The sequence below is a fragment of the Vulpes vulpes genome, chromosome 12 (genome assembly GCF_048418805.1).
Source record: "Vulpes vulpes isolate BD-2025 chromosome 12, VulVul3, whole genome shotgun sequence".
Taxonomy (NCBI): domain Eukaryota; kingdom Metazoa; phylum Chordata; class Mammalia; order Carnivora; family Canidae; genus Vulpes; species Vulpes vulpes.
The window spans coordinates 153,370,806-153,395,916 of NC_132791.1; the positions used below are offsets into that span (position 1 = coordinate 153,370,806).

General features: G+C 40.3%; 1 protein-coding gene across 11 annotated transcripts in view; it reads left to right on the forward strand.

The window, feature by feature from the left end:
• The window catches only part of DAB1 (DAB adaptor protein 1), a 1,107,850-nt gene that overhangs the window by 585,662 nt on the left and 497,077 nt on the right, over positions 1-25,111 (forward strand). The gene's annotated exons all lie outside the window — the stretch shown is intronic.

Here is a 25,111-nt window from a genome sequence, read left to right on the forward strand (position 1 = left end):
ATGGCAGGTGCTTCAGTAGGGTGAGAAGAAGCTAAGCTAATTTTGGAATGTCCCATTTGTGAGAAAGACTTCACCTGACCCCCCTGGCTATGGCAGTGTCCATTGTGAAGCCAGAATATAGCAGCACTACTGTGACTATCAGATCTACTGGGAGAAAGCCAGAGGAGAGTGGCTACAAAAAACTTTCCTCATCAGAGAGGGAAATGAGTCTTCTCAACTGCGTCTTTCCTGTGTACTCTTTGTTTGGAGGTACAGCATATTTTGTCTGCAAGGGGAAGTCACTCATTGCTAGTCCAGACTCTGTCTTGGAACATGACCCCAGCATTTGGCCCCCTGGTTAGTAATTAGGAGTGCCTATTTCAAGTCTTGAGGAAAGCAGTTCCTTGCAATCACTTCTGTGCCACTTTGTGCCTATAAATTAATCCATCAAGAAGATGGTGTTTCCTCCCAGCTCTTAAGGGATTCACACCATTTATGCAAACTCCTGGAGGCTTGAGTCTGGGTTTAGATGCCCTAATGAGTTCAGGAGTAGAGCTTTTTAAATGGCAGGCCTACATTTGCATATAGAACGATGTTGGTGCAGGCAGCACTGGGATCTCAGGTCTGCCATTCCCTCAAGTGGCCTGTGTCCTTACACTAAGAGAGGGAAACTCAAGTGGTCTATTAAGTTGCCTGAACTCTGCTAATTCTCCATTTTCATTCTGCAGAAGGTTCCCCTGAATCTGCTTAGGTTAGACCCAACTCAGCCTCCTTGTAATGCGTTTAATCATTCATTCATTTATTCATCCATCATCATTACTATCATGCACCTGCTCTGTGCCACAAAGCCAGCAGTTACAGAAGGACAGGACTCTACCAAGGGAGCAACTGACATCCTGGCTCTACCCTTTTTCCAAGCAATGCTTATAGACATCTAGAGCTTGTGAGGTGAGGAGGAGATGGTAGGGGAAACAATCCATATTTCAGGGATAGCAAATAGATGGCACAACTTCAGGACTCATTCTCATAATGCTCATGGAAGGTAATGTTAGTGGCATGCAAGTCAAGACACATTTGCTATTTCTAGTGTAGATGGAGGAAGTGTAGTAGGGTGAAAATGCACACTCTTACTATAATCACATCTAATCTTCCCCCTTTATGTGACTTTGGACAAGATGTTTAATCCCTCAGAGCTTCAGATTCCTCACCCCTAATGTGAGAATAATGGCATCTTACAGGGTTGTTCCTAAAGATTCTGTGAACTAATGCAGATAAGATACCTAGCACAGTGCTTAGTATCAAGTAAGTGCTTTACAAATGTTACCTTCTCCTCTACAACCTTAGGCCCTTTGAAACATACAAAGACAACTAAGACCAGGTTGGGTCACAAAGAGCTTAGTAGATACTTCAGTTAACAAGGATAGTCTGCATTAAACCCCAAGAGAGTCACACCCTCAAGAAGTTCAGCAGGAGAGATGAGAGCAGGGGAAATAAAGGTAAAGCTATGAGAGGAGATAGAACAATTAAAAGAGAAAAGAGATGGATGGACAGAGGGAGGGACAGATAGATAAACTGATAGATGACAGATTGATGCAGACAGATAGACACACAGACTTGTATTAGAAAGACTCCCATTGTCATGTGGTGAGTGGGAGGGATGGCTGGTTAAATGGTTTATTAAAAGGCATGAAATTGGGGTTCCTGGTGGCTCAGTCCATCAAGCATCTATCTGTCTTCTGCTCAGGTAATAACCTCAGGGTCCTGAGATAGAGCCCCAGCTTAGGCACCCCTACTCAGCAGGGAGCCTACTTCTCCCTCTCCCTCTGCCCCTCCCCCTGCTCATGCTCTCTTCCTCTGTCTCTCAAATAAATAAACTCTTTAAAAAATGTATGAAGTCACAAATACTCAATAGAGGGTATAATCCATATAGAAGTTAGATACAGTAAGAGAGAGAGTAGAAATAGTAATTCAGCAGCTGATGGTATAGAATCAAAGAATCCTATGGCTGAGCTATCAACTAACCCATTTCCCAGTCTACATGAGAGTCTTGTTTACAGCATCCTGGCACTAGAGCTCTAGCCTAGTGCTGTGAGAGAAAAGAGTTGCTAGTGCCACCGCTCTGGAGATGGCATGCAGTACTTACAGGCTGCTCGTGACATGCTTTTTCTATACATTATCCCATATCCCCTCCAGTGTCCTTGAGGAAGACATTATTATCCTCATTTTCTAGAACAAACTGAGGTACATGAATCTAACAGCTGATTAAAGGACCCAGAGCCTGCACCAGATCTTTGGGGCTCCAAAGCCTGCTGAGTCTGCTGAACACATTTTTGTTCATAGAAGAGACTGCTGCTAAGGTGTCAATCCCTCCAGTTTGAGAGATCTCCCCTCAGAAGCCCTTCTTAACAGTAAAGAGTGATCTTGCCTACTTCCCAATGCTTGCAAGACTCTCACTGCTTGCTTTTTTTTTTAATCTGGTATTTAGAACAATCCATTGTAAGTCTCATTTCTGTTTAAATTATGTTTTATAAATTCTTTCTTTGTTCTTTCTTTAAATTAGAAAGAATTATCAAAAGCTAATGGAAATTTTAAAGACTTGCTCTTGCTCTCATCCATGCTGACCTGAAGAAAGTCTATTATCTATCCCATTCCACAATGCAATGTCTTCCCTCCAAAAGATGTATTAGTGTCTTTAGCTACTCAAGGGATTCGACTGACTGAGCATGGTTGGGTCATTGTAACTTGATTTATCTGACTCCTAAAGATTGTCCTTGATGGACTCCAGGCCTGTGTAGGGGCCCAGTGGGGAACCTCTCCAGAAGTCATGCCATCTGAACTTCAGAACTGAGAAGGCATTAGTGATGGCATCATATTTGCTAAGCAAGGTTCCAGAAAGCAAAATGCCCTTGACTTAGAGGGATTCAAGAGTATGGTACATTCTTCATCTCCTCCTTTGAAGACTTCTGTTGTCAAGCCCTGAGGTCATCAACAAATGTAGAAGATTTTTCTTACAAACCTACCACATCTCAGATATTGTGGCAGACACTGAAGATGTAAAGCTAAGATCCATTTCTTGTGATAAAGAAATTCTGAGTTGTGGGAAAAAGCAATAATAGAAGCAAACAAACAAACAAACAAAAACAGGCTATTTAACAACTATCTCTTATAGGTGGTATAAGCTTATTCTTATAAGCTATTATAAGAATCTGAATAAAGTGATGTAGGAACACAACCAGTGCAGGGATATTCTCTACAACATGTGCTATATTAAGAATTTCAACATCTATTTGAATACCTCCAAATCACATTGTCCTTAGTACTCCACAGAATAGTTTATTTCTTTGAAGCGCAATCTAACATACTGGGTTAGAATAAGGCTCTGGAGCCATACCATTTGGGCACCTTGTTTAAGTTCTCTGCATCTCAGTTTTCTAAATAATGAAATGGAAAAACAATAGTACTTATCTCATTGGACTATTATGATGATGAAATAAATTAATGCATGTAAGCATGCATATGAATGTATGCATGTGAAAAGCTGGAAAACCTCCACATACCAGGTTGAAAGCTACCTCGGTCTAATATTTATCCAATAGACCCAGTGCCATCCCTTCCAAGGAAAAACCTGAACCAGGCTCAAGTACCACATGAAAACACTCAAAGCTGGTTGGCTCCATTGCAAAGGGAGGAAGATTCTGTGCTATTCTTATAAGAAGAAAATGCTACATATCACATGCCAGTAGGGGTCATGTTCACTGCTAGTGAGAGACTAGAAGACCCAAAGATGGGGTTTGCTCATTACTTTACTTAGATTTCATAACTAAAGGATTAGATCTTTACTGAGTGAGTTCTACTATGCAAAAACCTCTATTGTTGGTACAATAGGAATTGGAAAGACCATTAAAAAAAAAAAGACTTCTCAGTGTGCGGTTTAGAACTTTAACTCTGATATGTGATTTAAATTTAAATCTCGGCTCTGCCACCTTCTAGATGTGTGACCTTGAGAAAATGACTTAAATTTGCTGAGCTTAAAATTCCTCATCTATAAAATGAGATGATAATAATAATGCCTGTCACACTGTGTGGTTGTGGGAAATAAATGAGATGATATTTTTAAGTCACTTGCCACAGAGCCTAGAATGTAATAAATACCAAGTTAACATTGAGTGCTTATTAACATCCTATAAGCTCACAGTCTGCTGCAGGGGGAGGGACAGAGACAGATGGGTACGTAAGAAACTATGATTACATCTCTATTATACACAGGTAGCATACAGCGGATAAACACAGAAGACAATGGGAGAAGACGAAAAGCAGAAAGGATTTATGCTTGAGATAAGGTTGCAATATGTGGTTGCAAACAGATGGATAAGGAAGTTTTTCTGTCATTCATTTATTCATTCATTCAACAGTGTCTTTGGTGTCCCAGCCATTGTGTGGCCTCCAGGGAGCACTAGAGTTTGACATGCTTATTGAGGGGAAGAGAATGCCCAATAGACACAACAGCAAAAGGCAAGAGAGTAAAGAATGTCCAAGAAAGAATAGGAATTCCATCATGGAAGGCGAGTAAGATGGATGAGAAAAGGATGAGAAAAGCAGAAGACTGGAATAGCAGGAAGACTTTGGATACCACACTAAGGAATTTAGACTTAATTCTCTATACCACTGGTTTTCAACCAGGGTGGTTTTGCAACATACACCCCTACCTCCACCCCCTGCCTCATCCCTCAGATCTTTTGGCTTTTGGGAATATCTGGAGATATTTCTGGTTGTCACAACTGGATGGGTGCTACTGGCATCTAGTGCAAAGAGGCCAGGGATGCTGCTACAATGCACAGAAAATCCTCCCCTCCCCCTAATGGGGATTCTTGATTCTTTCTCATCAAGAAAAGAATGATCTGGTCCAAAACGTAAAGGGTTCTGAGGTTAAGAAACCCCACTCTGTGACTGAGAGATTGGAGCAGGTCTTAGAGCTGGGAATGAGAGACGATCAGCAATTAGTCTGATTCCTCTGAAGGATGTTGTGTTGGAGAGAAGCTGGAGTCAGGGAGACCAGAGGAGAGGGATTTGGGATGTTTTGGGAAAAGGTGCTACGGAAGTATTGATGTGAGAGACACTGCAGGGGAAGAGCTACCCAACAACATGCCAAGTCAACAGTACCTTAAGGAAACAATGAGCACATAATGGGAACTCAATAAATATGACTGAAGTTATATTTCTTCCCAAATGTTTTTAAATAAACTGTCAATTTGGAACAATTTTAAATGTACAGAGGTGCTGTAAAGACAGTACAGAGAATTCCCACATGTCCCTCACCCAGTTTCCCCCGATGTTAACATCTTACCATGTTAACCATGGTACTTTTGTCAAATCTAATGATAGACTTAAATTAGACTTCACTGGTTTTCCCTCTCAGGTCCTTTCTCTGTTCCAGGATCCAATCCAGGATACTGCGTTGCATTTAGCTTCCATATATCTTTTATGTGCCTATGTGTTTTTTAGAAAGATAAATGCATTCCTAATGGGTCAAGTGAACTGCTTGCTAAAATTTCTGAGCAGACTCAAAAGTTGAGACTAGTGTGATTTGGTAAAATAGCCATGGGGTTTGCTTGAATTTCTCAGTAACTATTATCTTGGCAGGAAATCAAGTCTGCAACTGACACTTTATTCTGTAAATGAAATCACTAAGTTAAACCAAGCTGTAGCTTTATAATGTTTCTTTTTAAAAATTTTTTATTTATTTATTTATTTATTTATTTATTTATTTATTTATTTATTTAAGGGAGAGAGAGAGAGAGCAAGGGGGGAATAGAGGGAATTTTAAGCAGACTCCCCACTGAGCACAGAGCCCAATGTGGGGCTTGATCTCACGACCCTGAGATCCTGACCTGAGCCGAAACCCAAGAGTCAGATACGTGACTGAGTCACCCAAGCATCCCAAAAAGTTTTTCTTTTAGAAGAATTGAATATCCTAATGTAGTAGTATGAGATCCAAATTAAAAGAAGCTTCAACTTTCAGATACTCATTTAAAAGAGAAGTTAAGGGATCCCTGGGTGGCGCAGCGGTTTAGCGCCTGCCTTTGGCCCAGGGCGCGATCCTGGAGACCCGGGATCGAATCCCACGTCGTGCTCCCGGTGCATGGAGCCTGTTTCTCCCTCTGCCTATGTCTGTGCCTCTCTCTCTCTCTCTCTCTCTCTCTCTGTGACTATCATAAATAAATAAAAAATTTAAAAAGAAAGAATTATTTAAATAAATAAATAAATAAATAAAAGAGAAGTTAAAAAAAATTTAACCCAGATAACAAAAACAGTTTAAGCCTTTTCAAACAACTCTCAGTAGTCAATATATATGCTTAATGTTCCTGAGATAGCCCTCCAGTTAGACACCTTCAGTCTCTCCTGTCCTTGCCTGCTAGCTGTGGACAGCCCCTCACCCCCACCCCCAAGTCGACTCAGGGAAGCCAGATGTAGGTAACTGGCCACCTTGGGCTCTGCTCTTGCCTGCTTTCCCTCCTCCCTGCCTTCTTTGCTATTTATCCCTTGGCCTCAGTTCTGGTTCTTCACAGTCCTGGCTTCCTACTCTAAAGCCTGACACCTACTTCAGTTCCTTTACTTGTTTAATATTTATACAAAATTATATTAGTAATAGACATTTGTTGAGAAAATTAGAACCTACAAGTAAGCATAAAGGAGAAAATTGAAGTTACCTACAGTCCTACCACTATCCTATCCTGTTACTACCCTTATGTTGTGTTTTCTGGAATACACAAAGATGCACACACACACATATTCTCTCTAAAAAGGCTCACATGTTGACATTAACATAACAAGATGTAGCATTCGTGTATACACCCAGGCTGTTAATCCTCAGAATGTCCCATGAAGGAGTACCATTATTATCTTCATGTTACAGGTGAGAAGACAGGGCGAGTAAGTGCCTGGCCTAACATCACACCACTGGGAAGGGGAAGAGCTGGGATAAGAACAGGCTGCCCCAGAGCCTGGGAGGTTGATCACAACACTAGATACCACACTGCGTGTTGTTTTATTGCCTGCGTCTTTCTGTTTGAAATACATGGTGAACATCTTTCTATGTCAACACATAGATTCTCCTTCTAGATTTTTTTATATGTTCTATCTGATGCATAATACTTCTGGAAATGTCGCAGTTATATACTGCCTTAAGTTATTTGCCTAGGCTTTTTTTGTTTCTATGACTCCATAGAACGTCTTTGTTTGCACTTCTGCTTCCCAGTCTCATCACCTCCTTCCCTTCTTCCCATATCCACCCCTGACTTCTACACACGCACACCAGCAAACACACATATCCTCCCCTCTACTCACCTCTCAGACTGCTCGCTCCATAGCACACCTAGCCACACACCTCCTTTGCCAGTGTGTTCTTCTCGGTCATCCCTTTAGTGGAGAATGCTGCCTTCTAGATGAAAGCTTCCCTGTGGAGTCCTCACTGAGGTTTATACAAACACTCACCTTGATATATATCAAGGTATATTATATGATATAATATCTATTGGCCATTCATTATTTACAGAGTATCCCAAGGACACAAAAGTATTGCTCCTCTCCTCCAGATGTGTATAGTCCTGGTGGATAACCAAAAGGCAAGTAGAACCAACCAGAATGTTAACTATTATCATATGTTTGTATTGTATCATATCATATTTGGTAGTATGAAGGTATTGATAACACAGGGTGGGAGCCAGAAGGCAGCCATGGATGCTAATTGGAAGGCTTGAAGGTTTCCAGAGGGGGTGACCAAATGACTCGTTGTTATATACTTGTTCTGTCTTCAGTTTATGTCACAGATGATGGTCTTGGGAGACTAGATCATGAGGGCTCAGGAACTTGAGCCCCAAATTTGAAGGGGAGTAGCATTAGGGTGACTAACCACACTGATTTTCCCAGGACTGAAGGGGGCTTCCATGGGCATAAGACTTTTAGTGCTAAAACCAGGAAAACCCCAAGAACAAGGACAGGATAAGTTGGTCATCCTATGTAGCAGTGAACAATAGAAACAAAACCCACTGCCCTTGGGCAGCTCACATCCTAGAGGGGAGACAGACCACTCAGTAATAAAGGAAGAAAAGGGTAAGCACAATGGAGAAAGTAAGTCAGAGTAAGAGGATGGGGAGGGCCCCGAGTGCTAGGGCTTAGGGGAGTGGTCTATGTTACATTGAGTAGTTGGGGAAGGTCTTCTGATCAATTGTCTCAGTTGTCATTCAAGTAGAGATGGGAATGCAAGCAGAAAGAGTCTTATGGATACCTGGGATAAAATGATCCAGGCCAGAGCAACTCAAGTAATGTGTGGGGGTCAAATAGCCCAGCATGGATTCAGGGAGGTGGCCAGGAGCCAACCCCCCAGGGCCCTGTGGGTTGTGAGAAGTCCCTTGGATTTCACTCCATGAGAGAGAATGTTGGGAGGTTTGGCGCATGTTTCATCTGGACCACTCTGGCTGCTGTGTGGGAATAGTGTAGGGAGGTAGCAGGAAGACCGATTAGGAGGCTTTTGCAATATTCCAGAAGGAGGAAAAATATGTATCAGACAGCAGAGGCCTAGACAAGCCTCAGCTTAACATCAGCCCATTCATCACTCGTGCAAATTACTTAACTTCTGTTAACCTTTAATCTTCTTATCTATGAAGTGGGGATTAAAAAATTGTGAAAGGTAAATGAAATGATGTGTATGTATGAAAGAGACTTAGCAAAGTGCCAGCAGTTCTATTATGGAAATACTAGAATGCCATAGGAATTAAAATGTTAAATCGCTAATCTGATTCTTAAGGCCATTGACTAGCCTCACAGAAATCTGAGTGATTATTCAGACAGAAATGCATATTCCTGTGTACTGATCACATCCTTGTAGCTCTGTAAGTGTATGTGTCCGCTCTTCTTTTTGCAATCGAACACATTGACGATTTCCTACGTGTACTTGATGGTTGTGTGCTGCTGTATCTCTGCTCCCGTGGTTTCTTCTGCGTGGGAATTCCTTCCACCCCTCAATCCTTTTCCACTTGGTCCGGATCCAAATTCACCTTCCCTGGGTCTTTTCCTCCAACAAAGTCATTGGATGCTTTCTCATTATTTTCTTAGAACTTTGTGCTTAGTTCTATGTTAGAGACTTTGCAGTTTTTTACATACCTATTTTTTCTGTTTTTTTTTTTTTTAAGATTTTATTTATTTATTCGAGAAACAGAGAGAGAGGCGGAGACACAGGCAGAGGGAGAAGCAGGCAGAGGAGAAGCAGGCTCCATGCCAGAAACCCGACACAGGACTCCATCCCAGGTCTCCAAGATCACACCCTGGGCTGAAGGTGGCACTAAACCGCTGAGCCACCCAGTCTGCCCTGTTCTTTTTTTTTTTTTTTTTTTAAGATTTTATTTATTTATTTGATAGAGAGAGAAAGAATGCACAAGCAAAGGGAGCTACAGGCAGAGGGAGAGGGGAAAAGAAGAAGCAGGCTCCCCATGGAGCAGGGAGCCTGATGCGGGGCTGGATCCTAGGACTCCTGGATCATGATCTGAGCTGAAAGCATATGCTTAACTGACCGAGCCACCCAGGTGCCCCTATATCTATTTCTTTCTAATAAGAAAAATAGGGCAATGCTTAGTTCCTCTTGAATCTTACAAGGGTATGCCACTCACTGCATTGCTCAGTTTCTGGCACAGAGCAGGAACTTAAGAAATTCCTAATAAGTTCCCTTTGCAATAATTGTGTTTATAACGTGATAAGAAACACAGAAACTGCATGCTGTAGGGGAAAGACCAGGTCTGAAGTCAAACATCTGGGAACAAAATGAAGGTCCAATAGTTGCTGAGCTGTGTGGCCTTGCCTGGGTTACTTCACCTCTCTGGATCAGTTCTTCATCTGGAAGCAGTGCTATCAGTATCTCGCTGCCCAGAAAATGACCCTCAGACTTGGCGTTAAACAGCAATCATTTACTGTTTCACACAGTTCCTAAGGGTCAGGAATCTGGGAGCGGCTTGGCGAGGTGGTTCTGATTGAGGATGTCTCAGATTGCAGGAGAGATGTCACCTGAGTCTATCCCCTTGAAAGCTTGACTAGGCTTGAGGTCCTGCCTCCAGGCTCTCTGTCAGGGTTGTGGGCAGGTTTAGTGGGCCTCCAAAGGGGCTGCTGGCTTCCTCCAGAGCAAAGGATCTGAGGGAGAGAGAAAGAGACCAACAAGAAGCCACAGGGGCTTTATACTTTCACCTCAGGGGGGAGCAGCTCGAGCTCTTTTCTGCCACCTCTATGGTCACACACCCCAGGCCTGATACACGGTGGCCTAGGATTACTGGGGCTCTGTGAATGCTAGGAGGCAGGCATCAGTAGGGCTCATCTTAGGCGTGGCTGTCACAAACAGGAGTACGATTTATCCCAGTGAATAAGAAAATGAAAATCCAGATTCTTAGCTGGTCCATCTTAAGGGACTCTGACGGTCTCCTATTACCACTGGACAAACTAGGGTCTCTGGCCAGGGACAGGAAGCTCTCCAGAACCTGACTCCTGTCTAGTTTCCCAGCTGCACCCCCCTCCTTTGTGGTATTTTAAGCTCTAACTCTGTAGTAGTCTTTGGCTTCTTGCCTTTTCTCCTTGCTTCTTTATGCTTGGAACGCCCTTAGTTCACTGTCATCGAGGCTCACCTAGTAAGCTCTTCCGCTTTCACTTTGCCTACACCTCCTCCCCCACCTGCTCCCTTCCTGCCCATAGGCAGTGTCCTGGGCCCATGGCTCACTGCTGGACCTAGTAGCAGGTTTTCCAGCCCACAGCTCAGGATTAAGCACCACAGCATTCAGTATAAGAAGGAATCTTTCGGGTTTCATTTGGATTTAAGACCTGTACTGAATGACTTGAGGACAAAGGAAAAGAAGTAACATTGAATGAATTCCCAGAGAACCAGCTGCTGCCCCGTACCTTCGCAGGCATTGTCTTATTTAGTCATGTACATTTTTCCATTGGGGCAAGTGATTGCACCTCCTTGGATCTTAGTTAACTCATTAGGAGAATGAGACTATTTCCTGATTATGCCTGGACACTTCCACTCACCTGTGCCTTGCACACCACCTCCTCTGCCCTGGGAAACCCTCGACTCCATCTCAATGTGTTCACTTTTGCACAGCTCCCTAGGATCTGATCCCATCTCTATCCCTTATGAGCTGGGGGAACCTTAGGAAAGTTAGTAAACATCTAGGAACACAAAATAGCAATATCTAACCACCATCGCTGGTGCTATTGGGAAGGCTTAATGAAACTGTCATGGTCAAAGGTACCTAGAATAGAATCTAACATCTCATAGGAAGCCCATAAATACCTATTCTTTCTTTCCTTCTTTCAGGCCCAGAGCAGACATAGACTCCAAAACCACTCCACCTCTTCTACCTAAAACCTATCCCATTATATCTTCCTTCCCCCATCAAAGTGCTCATTTTCAAAATTACAATGAGATATCACCCCATACCTGTCAGAATGGCTAAAATTAGCAACTCAGGAAAGAATAGATGTAGGTGAGGGTGCAGAGTAAGGGGAACCCTCTTATACTGTTGGTGGGAATGCAAACTGGTGCAGCCACTCTAGACAACAGTATGGAGAACTTTAACGCAAAAAGTTAAAATAGAGCTACTGTATGACCCAGCAATTGCTCTACTAGGATTTACCATTACTCATATACCCATGTGGAATTTTAAAAATGAAACAGGTGAACACAGGGGGGAAAAAAAGAGATAAACCATAAAACAGACTATAGGGAACAAACTAAGGGTTACTGGAGTGAAGGTGGGCAGATGATGGGTATTAAGAAGCTCATTGTAATGAGCACCAGGTGTTATATATAAGTGATGAACCACTAAATTCTACACCTGGAATTAATATTACACTGTATGTTAACTGGAATTTAAATAAAACCCTGAAACAAAAATATATTAAAAATAATAAAATTTGAAAAAAATGTAACCACATGTCTTATAAATGTTTTGCTCTCATGATATAATAGCACTGTATATTATACACGGCTGATGAGTCACAGAACTGTACCTCTGAAACTAATAATACATTATATTATTGTATATTATTGTAAATTCAATAATTAATTGAATTTAAATTGAAAAAAAATTAAATGTGTTGCCCAGCATGGTAGGGGCAAGCTCACAAAAGCCACCCTCAATACAATGGCATTTCGAAGCAGGATTTGCCTAAACTTCTCCAAGGCTCAGTTTCTCTAGCCACAAAATGGGAAAAACAAAATCTGAGAGGATTCAATGAGGTAATATGATTTTTTTTTTAAATCCCTAGGCTGGGACTTGGCACATAGTAGATGTTCAGTAAGACCTTGCTGGGACACATACATCCTGCTTATGCTTGTGAAGAGTTTGGGTGTCTGAGTTTTGCACAGCCATCACCGTGACCACCTAAATGTGTCATCTGTTTATTAGGGTCCGGCCTCCCTCATTAGGCTCCATGCTAGAAAACTAATTAGGCCTGGGTCTCATCTGTTTGGGTTTATGTCAGCTGTCTTCTTCCCCGTCCCTGGAAGCGCTGGGCTCCCCTGTCAACGGGACTGAGTTTGCTATGAAGAGAGACTTTCTTCTCATTACTCACCTCACGTAGCTTCATTACTTATGTACAAGTCAGAGATGATCTTTGGCCTTTTTTTAATTACATTTATTTTTATTGTCTTCTGTAATCTTATCATATTTTCAATTATACTCTCATTCATTTGGAAGTAGATTTCCCCCCTTTGGCAGAAAAAGAACAAGCAATTTTACAAAGTAGCTTAAAGGTTTCTCTTCCAAACAGAGTCATTCAGTTCAGCATTCTGTCCTCTGGTTTCTCAGAGAATTTATAGAAGAAAGGTAATTTCTTAGTTAATAAAAAATACCCACTTTTCTCTCTTCCTTGTCAGTTACACATGCAGTGACTCAAAATAATTTGAAATCATATATTATTATTTTTGCCACAGCTTTGAATGGTAGCAGAAAATAGTCTTTATAAAATAAGTGCTTAAATCAGCTACTTTATTCTTTCAGTTTTATAATTGAATTCCTTCCCTACTTCCAATCTAGAAAACCAGCCCCCTCCTGTTTTATTTATTTTTTCCCCTCCTGTTTTAGATGTTATTTTATTTTAAAGCTTTTTTTTTTCAGTGATTTTATTCATTTGTTTGTTTTCACAATTCATCTAATCATCCAAGGCGACAATGGCGTGGTGAAATGTTCTTTCTATAATATTTTTTTTTAAGAGAATCAGCATTTTGGTCATTAATTAGACATTCTCATGCCCTCTGGACTGAGCCAGTGTTGAGGTCACTGACCTCTCCCGAGCAAATGGATGCACCCCTTGTCCATTTGGGGACAGCTTAGCTGAGGTCCGAGAGAAAGCATGAGAGGAGAAAAGTTTGGAGAGGTCCTCAAAGAAGGAAGGTATCACAGGCAGCAGTTTTGAAGCAAGACCTTAGCAAAGGCCCTTCCCCTGTGTTCCCTGCTATATCCTGAGCACACAATAACCTGCACTAGGCAGATGCTACTTCGGTCTTCATGATGGACAGTTGGAGGGAGGTTGGGCCCAAACAGATGCCCTGGTCCTAGTGAATGCAGAACTTGTTTGCTGGTCTACCCCCTCATATTATAGAGTAGAGGAGTACTCAGAGGTCAGACAGGGGAGGCTGTGTCCCAAGGCCATCAATGCAACACTAGACCTAGAACACGGATGTGCCCATGACCCAGTGCTCTGGGCCCTCAGCTGCTCTTGGCCCTAGTATGCTGAGTAATGGGGCTTGGGCCAAGTCAGAGGAGGTGCTGCAGGTAAATGCAGCCCCAGGCGTTCATCTCCACCAGCTCATTTCTTCAGCTTGCATGTTTTCATCCTCCAGAACCAAAGTGGGGTTGAGAGGATGGTGAAGGCATGGGGGACTGAGAAAACCCCCTCCTCACTGCCAACCAACACTCCAGGAAGGCAGGAAGCAGAGAATGCCAGCTGCTCAGAAATACACAGGGCCAACGAATAAACAGCATAAAAGCCAGAGGCAGAAACAGGAGCCAAGCCAGGACAGAAAAGCCATTGCCAAAATGTCCAGTCATACAGGATGAAGTGAAATCCCTTCACACAGCCATGTTCCTGAGGCTAGTCCTATAAGCCTCAGGATATAAGATCTATGGTGACAAAGGAAGGTGGCTTCAGGGAGCTCACAGTCTAATGAAGGAGATCAAGAAGTACCTTGTACACCACAAGAAGTACATGTGTCCAGTGTAGGGGCAGAGCAATGATTTCTATCCTCTCTGTGCTTGAGAATCATCTGGGAGACTTTTTTAGAAAATGGAAATGCCTGGGCTCCACCCAGACCAACTGAAATCAATTCTTGAAGATGGAAGTTTTTTTTTTTTTTAAATCTCCCCAGGCAATTCTAGTATACAGTGAGGGTTGGGCTCACTGTAATAGAGGAAAGCCCAGGGTAATGTGGGGACACCTGTCTCAAACTGGGATGATCATAGCCCCTGAATAACCCAGAGAACATAAAAATAGATTCTAGGATCCCATAAGGACCTGCTAAATCAAAATTGCAAGAGAACAGAAACCTGGAGTCTCTCTTTTGGAAAATCTCCTAAGATGGTTCAACTGACCAGGTATCACTCTGACACTCAGTCTGCTAAATCACCCCTGTCCAGAAATATAATGTGAGCCATATGTGAAATTCTACATTCTATGGTAGCCAGTTTCAAGCTTGAAAGAAATAAGTGAATTTTAATAATGTATTTTCTTTAACACAATATATACAAAATATCATTTCACCATAGGATCAAAGAAAAAAATATTGCTTAGATATTTTACATTCTTTTTTATTTTTTAATTTTCATACTAGGTCTTTGAAATCTGCTGTGTATTTGACACACAGTGCTCCACACAGTGCTGCAGACCCTGTCCACTTGCCAAAGGCAGTGCTATGTGTAGTTGTTTTCTGCATTCCCAACACCCAGCACCAGACCTACATGGCAGAGGCACTGCTCTGAGGCTAGGTCTGGGTGTCTGTATTCCAGACAATGGAAACGATGGGAGGGATAGAACAATCTGATGAAGGCCGGAGGGGAGTAGAAAGGGAGATGCAGGCAGTGCAGGAAATGAGGCTAGGGAGGGAGGCAGGGCTCTACCCTGGAAGAGGAGGTCATGTAGGACACCTAAGACCCTTGGGTCTCTTCAACTGTAGTCAGTGGTTCTGCTCATGCATTCTGGTGGTGTGGGTTTTCTGTTTCTTGAACGTACCACCAGGTATTAAAAATAAATGTAAAGGGCTTCAAATTCACATCATCATTATCATTGTTGTTGTCGTTTTTACTAGTGTTGTTATTATTTTTTGGGAGATCAGAGCTCTAGGGACTCCAGGATTTGGTATTAGGTTTATTGGTTTATTGAGACATGCCTCAGGGCAGGGTGACTATGTAGGCTTCTTTTTGTTGGGAACCAGAGCAGTAATTAGGGAAGACTACTGACACTGGAAATCTGGTAAGCATATGCCTTTTTGGTTTAATTTCAACTTCAGATTTTTGTCAGGGTCTTTTGAAGCCTCACTGGGGTGCATTAGATACATTTTTAAGACAATAATAAAATGGATTCAAATTACCCCATCTGTTAGAATCCCTTTACAGAAATCTGCCCTGCTTTCTTGGCACTAGTAGACTAACAAAGTTTGTTATGTATTGGTTGAGGGATTTGTCACTGGCTCACATCAAGTTCAGAGACCAACTGTTCCAGTCCAGGGTCTTGGTGATGTGTTCTGTGATATAACAAGATATGGGACGATTAAAATTGCAGTGCTGGGATGGGCAGGAGAGATTGAATTAAGCCCACAGTCTTGAGTGGACTTGGTGCTTGGTGATCAAAGGGGGATAAGACCCAGTTGTTTACAAAGGGAAGTCAGTCTAGAAGGCAGACCAAGAGCTATTGAAGCAACTCCTTGACCACAGGTCGCCATGCTATGGAGGGCTCCACATTTTTCAGAAGTATCTAAGGGGAACCAGGCTAAGCTTGAATCTTCTCACTTCTAAGTCAAGTAAAGCAGACTTATTTTTTATCAGTTTTCTCTTTTAGATTTCATCACAAGATTTCATTTAAAATTAATAGAAGGGCTCTACAATACCCCACAAAGCTTGAAAAAACACTATGTAGACAACGAGTAGCATTATGGTTAAACATCATCATCAAGAATGTCCAGCAATATCTGATAGTAGAACCTCATTAAGACAAGAGGTTTTTCAATGGTAACTTGAGGCAACCATGTAGGTAGCACCAGGGGTCTAGATCATTCATTGGTTCATGATTCATTCATGCAATTTACAAATATTTGTTTTTCAAGTGACCTCAATACAATGCTAGTCACTTGGAATATAGCTGTAAATAAAGTAGATATGTCCTCATGTCATTTATATTAGAGGATTCAGACAGTAAACATGACACAAATAAATAAATATTGTTACTATAGCTTGAAGCTGGGAAGTTAATGCAATGAGAGAAATAACGGGGGAGGAGTGCTACATTAGAAAGAGTGGCAGGAAAGGTTTTGCTTAGCAGGTGTCCTTCAGCTGAAGGACTTAAAGAAGCTAGCTGGGCATTAGCGTGAGAACAGCGTTCCAGGCAGAGAATACAGGTGATGCAAATCCCTGTGACAGGGTCTTAGATTACTGGAGAAATTGAAAAGACTGTATAAACAGAGAGTGTTTATGTCAGTTTGGAGCACAGAGAGGACCTGGCTCACACAAAGCCTAACAGATCAATGTATTCTCTAAATCCAAAGAGGAGCCTATGGGAAGTTTTAGGAAAGGAGTCAAGGTATCCCATTTGCATTTTTCAAAGTCTACTTCCTTTAACAGATGGCATTAAGAGGACAGCAAGGGCAAACAGAGCCTTTTCCTAGAGACTGGTAGGCAGGTTACCAAGCCAGAGACTCTGGAAATGAGGTACACAACAGTATTCCCATTCTTAGAACAAAGACCCCAGGAAAGATGAAGCACAAGGAAAAATCCCACTACCTGGACTGGCACACAGGGTGAGCTCTCCATGACAAGCCAAGGCTTTTGATGCCCATGGTCAAATATGGCTGAAGCCATGTCAGGCATGTACCTCAAGGCACAATTGGTCCCATAGCCTGGAGTGGGGTTGAGCTGACAGGTCAGGTTCTCTGAAGCACTGGGGAGATGGAGTCTGCAGGGCAAGGAGCAGACCAGCTCAGCATTTGGAATGGAGTACTGTAACGTGCTTTCCTCCACCTTGAGAATGACTCCATGCTGGCAGCCAACGCAGACTCCCATCAAATCCACTTTCCCCACAAATTGCATCCACATTTTCGCAATTTGGTGTGTATTGATTTTCTCTGAGGGACCTCTTGTTGAGTTATTTAACTGCCACCTTTGCAAAGGGCAGTAAGTAATTTTCAGTACAGACCCACTTCTTCTGAGAAACTCCAATCCAGGCCAGTCCTATAATTTCATTTCAGAGCACTTCTGGATGATTATATTATCCAAATCGGGGCATTATTGCAGAACGAATGGTTCAACCATGAGGACAAAGAGAGCATTAGGTCCTCTTCTCCATCTCAAAATAATATATCAACAGGAGTGAAGTAACAAAGGAGAGTTACCCAGGAGAAAAGGAAATAAAGACTAAGGCATTTTTTTTTGTTTCTACTTTGAAGCAAAGATGGACTGGCCAGCGTCCTTGATATTTACAACAGAATTGGCTTCTCTGATTATATGTTGGTATTCCTCACATCCTTTGGTGTTTCTCAAAGGGTCATGTGAAGCACTAGAATCAATGCTTTTGATCTAGCACTATTGTTGAAGACAGTGCCTATTTCTTCTATCCTTGTTCCATCCCATATATAAAATCCCACTCACCAGAGGATCTACTCAGATTCTATTATTTCCCCTTCTGAACTGGTAGTTTTTTTGTTGTAGTCGATGCATTCTTTTTCACTTTGGCTGCCAGGAAGCTGAAAGATAGGTAGGTAGATAGGTAGGTAGGTAGGTAGGTAGGTAGGTAGGTAGATATGTAAGTAGGTAAATGTAGAGAGATATATTTTTGAAGCTCAATCATAACAATTGTGTGACCCTTGTGGTTTTATCTATTAGTATACATATTTTTTTACATATTCTGAATTTTCTATTTGTTTTCAATGCCTGGCCTCAATCATTTACCATCATTCTCTTTTATCATTATTTTACTGCAAATATTTAAGTCAAACAAAAAAATTCTTCTTTGGAAAGCAATAGCTAATAACTAAACCTGCTTTCATTAAGAAAATATTATGCCAGGTGTAATTTAAGAATTGGTTATTATAAGAATCCACAGATCCTAAGTGGAAAGCACAGTGAATGTTGAGGTTTCAGTGCAGGGAGGGAAATCTGACTTCTGAAATATGATCTGGGGCAAGGGGACTACAGATCAGATAGAGGATGGAGGCACCACAATGGTGAGACATAAACATGTCAAGAGGGGAGGCAGTAGGGCAATATGTGTCATTCTATTATGGGCCCTGGGAGTATTCCCTATTGCCTGAGATTAAAACATTTTGATATCATAAAAGAAAATTTGATCTCTGGAGCCAGTCAGGCTGGCTGGCAACTAAAGCCTCAGTTCTGTCCCGTATAAACTGTGTATAAATTTTTGGCAAGTTACTGGACATCTTAGGGTCTCAGTTTCCTTATCTGTCAAATGGAGATAATGGCAGATATTACCTGAAGGTGTCGTTATGAGGATTAAATGAATTAACACAGAGACAGTGGTAACAGCAATGAGTAGTGCACAGTAAACATTCAATAACGTGTACTGCTATTGCTGTTGTTATTTTCTTACTAGGCAGCATATACATTATCTCAGTTTTCCTTCTCAGCTTCACAAAGATGACATTTTTATTCCTCTGTGAAAATGATGCCCAGGGAAGTTACATGAGTTGCCCGAGTGCCAAAGTCAGGAAGAACAGAACTGTTGGACTCCAAAAGCCATCCTGCTTCCCCTCTGACCTACCGAACACAGCCAACATGATGACATAAATAGAAAACCCCTTCCTGAAGCAGACCACGAGCTAGATAGAAGAAAATTGTAGTAATTCATTCACTCAAAAATTATCTGTGAGTGCTCTACTTTGGGCCAGGCATATGGTGAACAAAGATAGGCCTTCTTGAGGCCTCTGCCCTTGGTGACTTCTAGACTAATGAGAAAGATAAATATACCAAAATAGACAACAGTGTGGAAAATGCCAGACCAAGGTATATAAAATGACCTAAAAGGAAAAAGGCATATGATCCAACCTACTGGAGTTGGAATCTGAAAGGATGACTCTTAGTGTCCAGAATACTTTTCCACTCTCCTACCACCCTTTTATTAGAGAAGTTGTGTTTTGTAGTAAGACTGCAGAAGAATGATTCTGCCCCTTTAAGAATCTCCATTCCTATGCCCTTATCATTGCACCCTGACCAGTCCTTACCCCATCCCAAGTCCAGAAAACACACCTAACTGTTTACACAACACGTTACATGGACCCCCACCAAGACCCAGTTAAACCTAGATGGCTTATAAGAGCCCAACTCTTCAATTATTAGGAATTGTTAGGTCTGACAATATTCCAAATATTCCAAATATATGTATAAATACATATTTGCCATAATATATAATCATATTATATTATATATAATATAATAATATATATTATATATATAAAATATATTTGCTATATATTTATAAATTATATATATATCTGTATATTTGCTGCTACATTTAAGTAAAGTACGTTAAGAACAAAGGTAACTAACTTTTGAATGAATCATTTCCTTGTTCTTTTCCTCCATTTTACTAATATCGATGCACTTGAGGTTATTCACCTCTATTGTATGCATCGGTTGGGAATACTGTATAATAGTGCCATGATATCCCTTCCCAACTCCACATTTAGTGATATCATATTACTAGAATGGAATCAGCCATGATGGGAGTATTTACACCACAGAAATAAGCAAATGCTACAAATCAGGGCTTCATTTTTTCTCATAGAGCCCGTTGTTAAGCATTTAACCATGCATCACTGGCCATCATCCTACTTTTTCCATCCATCACTGACCATCATCCTACTTGTTGGCCACCCTGACCCTCCACTCCACTTAACACCCATTGCATTTCCCCTTCAATTTGTTCACACCAGGCCCCTTCAGCTCCCATGTTGGTCTGTACTTTTGTATTTCCACCTTCTTGTTTCCCTGCTCATAGCCTCCTTTTCTCCTTCTCACATAGAACTTCTTTTGGCATAGAACAGATTCGTCCTGGTTCTGATACTTGGTTTGCCAATTGATGAACTTCCTTTGACTAAAAAAGTCTCCCATCATCTGACTTACTAGGTTTTGGTAGTATTGATTTGACCATATTGGCTGACTGCTTTAATGGTGTTGGGCATGCAGTGATACAATTCAAGAAGAGGTTCTCTGGTTGCCAAGACACAATGGGATTCAAGGATTGAACCTGGCCCCAGGTCCCTTCCTATGCTCTTTCCTGTCACCAAGGCACTCTCTGTGGCACTTGTTAGTGCTTTTTAATGCCTTCCTTGAATTATTTAATTGGATTACAGCACACTAAACATTTGAAAAGAATTCAAGCACAAGCTGCCAGGCTCTCTCTTAATGAACATTCTGTATGTCATTGTTTGCCAAGAAAGTCATTCATTGGATAGAAATAGAGAGGTTGAATGAAGAAATAAAAATATATATCTTTCTCATGCTCTTCACAATACAACTACTGTTTCTACAAGTAATATTTCTGCCTCCCCCTCTAGTCATGTGTGGACTGCTTCCCCATGCATCAGACGAAATTAACTCCACAAATATCCTATTAAACTTCTTGCCATTACATTCTGTCATGTATTAAAGACTGCGGGATTCTACTGGGTTCCATCATAAGCTAAATTTCCACAAATCCTTTCCCCTAAATGTGCAGATGGCATACGTTCTGTCCATAAAATCCATATTGGTTCACATGCCCAACATGATGACACACAGCATGGAGACTAGAGGGAAATGATCTTCTATATGTCACAATTTACATATCACAACATAGGGAGGGTAGGAAAAAAGGGACACAGTTTACCAGTCTCTTCCTTTAGTAGTGGAAGAAAGCTGAGACCCAGCAAGACTGGCATGCTGAATGTTGCACAGTGATTTTCTTTGAAAGCAAATTTTAGCAGTAATACTGTTAGCTTTGTGGGACTCAATATAGCATTGCTTTCCTATAGATTTACACCAAAATGGGATATATCCCATTATTGCATATATCTCAGAAGGGTATCATATCTTAGATTTATTCTGGATTCTCTACTAGTCTATGAATGCTTTAATGATAAGGGGCTGTGTTAAGTACTTACTGCTTTTCTAGCATTTGACATAGGGCATGACATAAAATAGAAGCTCTATACACCCATTTGTCCAAAAGGCACTTAATGAGGGTATATAGAATGAGTAGATAGGAGTGTCTTTCTGTTTCTCAGATAGACACATGGAGAAATGGAGCTAGAGATGACCAAACATTGATCTATGGAAATATTTTTACCTCTCAGTGAGCAAACAACAAGAAAGAGTGAGACTTAGAACCACAAATGTGGCTTATGATTCTTTATTTGGTAGTTGGTTCTTACAGGAGAGCAGGATAAACACCCAGAGTCAATCTATCTGGGTTTACTATTAAGCACATGTGTATATAAGATCGTTATATCTTCCTGATAAATTGAACATTTTCTATTATTATTATGAGATGTCTCTATCTCTGTTAATACTGTTTATCTTGAAGTCTACTATATCATATATTAATATAGTCACACTGAGTTTTTTATGTTTAGTGATTGCATTGTTTATCTTTTTTTCATTCTTTCCCTTTCTATTTATCTGTGTTATGATATGTAAGGTACATGTTTTTGGTAAATGACATACAGTTAGATCTTGCATCATTATCCAGTTAGACAATTTTTGGATTTTTTTTTAATGGTGGTTAGTAAAGTTACGTTTAATGTAATTATGGTAGAGTTGGATTTGAATCCATCATCGTGGTGTTTGTTTTCAATTGTTCTATGTGTTCCTCTGTTTCTCCTAGACTTAATTCCTTTGGGTTGGCCCAGTACTCTTCTAGTATTTCATTTTATCTCTTCTAGTGGCTTTGGATATAATTAATTTTTGAATTAACTTTTATAGTTTCTGTAGAAATTACCTATGCACTGTGATTTATCACATTCTACTTTCAAATAATAGTATCTTATGTATATGATATTACTTTGTGAGTAATATCTTACAACTGTGTATGGTAGACCCCTGAACAACATAGATGTGAACTGCAGTCATCTACTTATATGCAGACTTTTTTGATAAGTACAGTATAATACTGTAAATACATTTTCTCTATCTTGCAATTTTCTTAATAACATTCTTTTCTTTAGCTTACTTTATTTTAAAAACATAGACTATAACGCAAATAATGTATAAAGTATGTATTAATTGACTGTTTATATTATTTGTAAGGCTTCTGGTCAATGGTAGGCTTTTAGTAGTTAACTTTTTGAGGACTCAAAAGTTGTATGCAGATTTTCAGCAATGCTGGTCATTGTGCCTCTAACTCCTATACTATTTAAGGGTCCCCTGTGATTCTGTTCCCTCCTCCCCCCATTTTACTTTGTGTTCTACCATTATACATTTTACTTCTACATATGTTACATACCCTACAATATGCGATCATTATTTTTTAAGACATCAGCAATCCTCTAAAGAAGTAGGTGTGTGCATAATTTTACATGTTCTCTATCTATTAGCAGTTCCCTTTAGCCCTGTAGTACTTCCTTTAACATTTCTCATAGTGTGATTCTGGTGGAAAAGAAAAAAATCTCTGCTTATATTTATCTTAAAATTTATTTATTTTGCTTTTTTTGAAAAATGTTTTACTGAATATAGAATTTTAGGTTGACAAGTGTTTTTTTGTCATGAAGTGGTTTAAAATGTTCCATTGTGATCTCCCATGTTTCCCTGAGAGATCTGCTGTTAATCCTATATTTCCTTTGTATGTAACCTGTTTTATTCTTTTTTTCCCCTATCCACTGTTTTTAAGATTTTCTCTTAATCTGGTTTCCAAGAATTTAGGTAAGATGTGACTAGGTATAGTTTTCTTTGTATTTATTCTACTCGAGATTCACTGAGCTTCTTGGACCAATGGTCTGCCTTTTGAAAAAAATCAAACTTGGAAAATGTTTCAGCTGGTGACTTTTTCTATCCTATTCTCTCTCACAGAAATGAGAAGTCAAGTTTTGTGAAGGCAGGAAGTTTATCTTTCCTATTTACCACTATTTCTAAAATAGTAGGTGATCAGCAAACATTTTCTGATCAATAAATTAATCACTTCAGGAACAGAGTTTCTACCTATTTGGACTTCCCTCACATTTATGGTGCTTTGGAAGTTTCCCCAGGTTCTCCTGGTACAAGCTTGATGCTTAGTTTGGTGCAAAGTTAAATGAAAATAACTTTGAAGAACCAGACTTTATTGAATAGATTCTAGAGAGCTCAAAATCTTATTTTCTGCTGGAATCCAATCATACAGCATCCTATAGCCCTCTCAAATATTCCAGTCTTTGATTTTGTACATTTTCCAAAATGTTACAAAGCAAACAAATTTCCTAGGTGGCCTTTCTGAGTTTTTTTTTTTTCACATGGAACGATACCATTTATTTTTTTATAAATTTATTTTTTATTGGTGTTCAATTTGCCAACATATAGAATAACACCCAGTGCTCATCCCATCAAGTGCCCCCCTCAGTGCCTGTCACCCAGTCACCCCCACGCCTCGCCCACCTCCCCTTCCACCACCCCTAGTTCGTTTCCCAGAGTTAGGAGTCTCTCATGTTCTGTCTCCCTCTCTGATATTTCCCACTCATTTTTTCTCCTTTCCCCTTTATTCCCTTTCACTGTTTTTTATATTCTGCAAATGAATGAGACCATATAATGTTTGTCCTTCTCCGATTGACTTATTTCACTCTGCATAATACCCTCCAGTTCCATCCACGTCGAAGCAAATGGTGGGTATTTGTCATTTCTAGTGGCTGAGTAATATTTCATTGTATACATAGACCACATCTTCTTTATCCATTCATCTTTCGATGGATACTGAGGTTCCTTCCACAGTTTGGCTATTGTGGACATTGCTGCTAGAAACATCGGGGTGCAGGTGTCCCGGCGTTTCATTGCATCTGTATCTCTGGGGTAAATCCCCTTTCTCCACATCTTCTCCAACATTTGTTGTTTCCTGTCTTGTTAATGTTCCCCATTCTCACTGGTGTGAGGTGGTATCTCATTGTGGTTTTGATTTGTAATTCCCTGATGGCAAGTGATGCAGAGCATTTTCTCATGTGCTTGTTGGCCATGTCCATGTCTTCCTCTGTGAGATTTCTGTTCATGTCTTTTGCCCCCTTTCTGAGTTTTTTAGATACAAACAGTCCCTACCTACATTAGATAAGGCTAGAGTGATTATCTCTTTTCAAAAAATGTTATTTGAACATTTTAAATCAATATAGTTCCACAATCATGGTTTAAAAATATCAGATATACAAAATAGCTTTTAATGGAATATAGAAGTCTCTTCCCTTTCTATCCTTTCTCCCACCAAGATTTATTCCTCCAATGCAACACATTTTTACTTTAAGCTTTTTTATTTCTGGTATATATTTTCATGTGCCAAAATATCCTGCTTATACTATTTTTTTCTCAGTTTGACATTTTTGAAATAATCCATTTACATCTTGTTTTGGTATTGAAGATGTAGTTTTTTTCCATTACCATCCTTCCTTTTTCTCTCCTACCCTCCCAATAAATTTCTTTCTCAATTTTGAGTTATATAAATAGTTTTACGTTATTATGACTATGTTGCAACTATTGTTTACCTTACAACCAATTTGTATATCATGGTTATATTTCCTTTCTCTTATAAGTTTTTGTTTTTCCTACAATTACCATCACCTCTGTTTTTCTCATTTGCTACTATTTATTTATGTAACTATCTTTTTTTTCAAATGCCTTGACCGATCTCTCAAGTACTTACAAATAATTTTTTCCAAGTAATTACA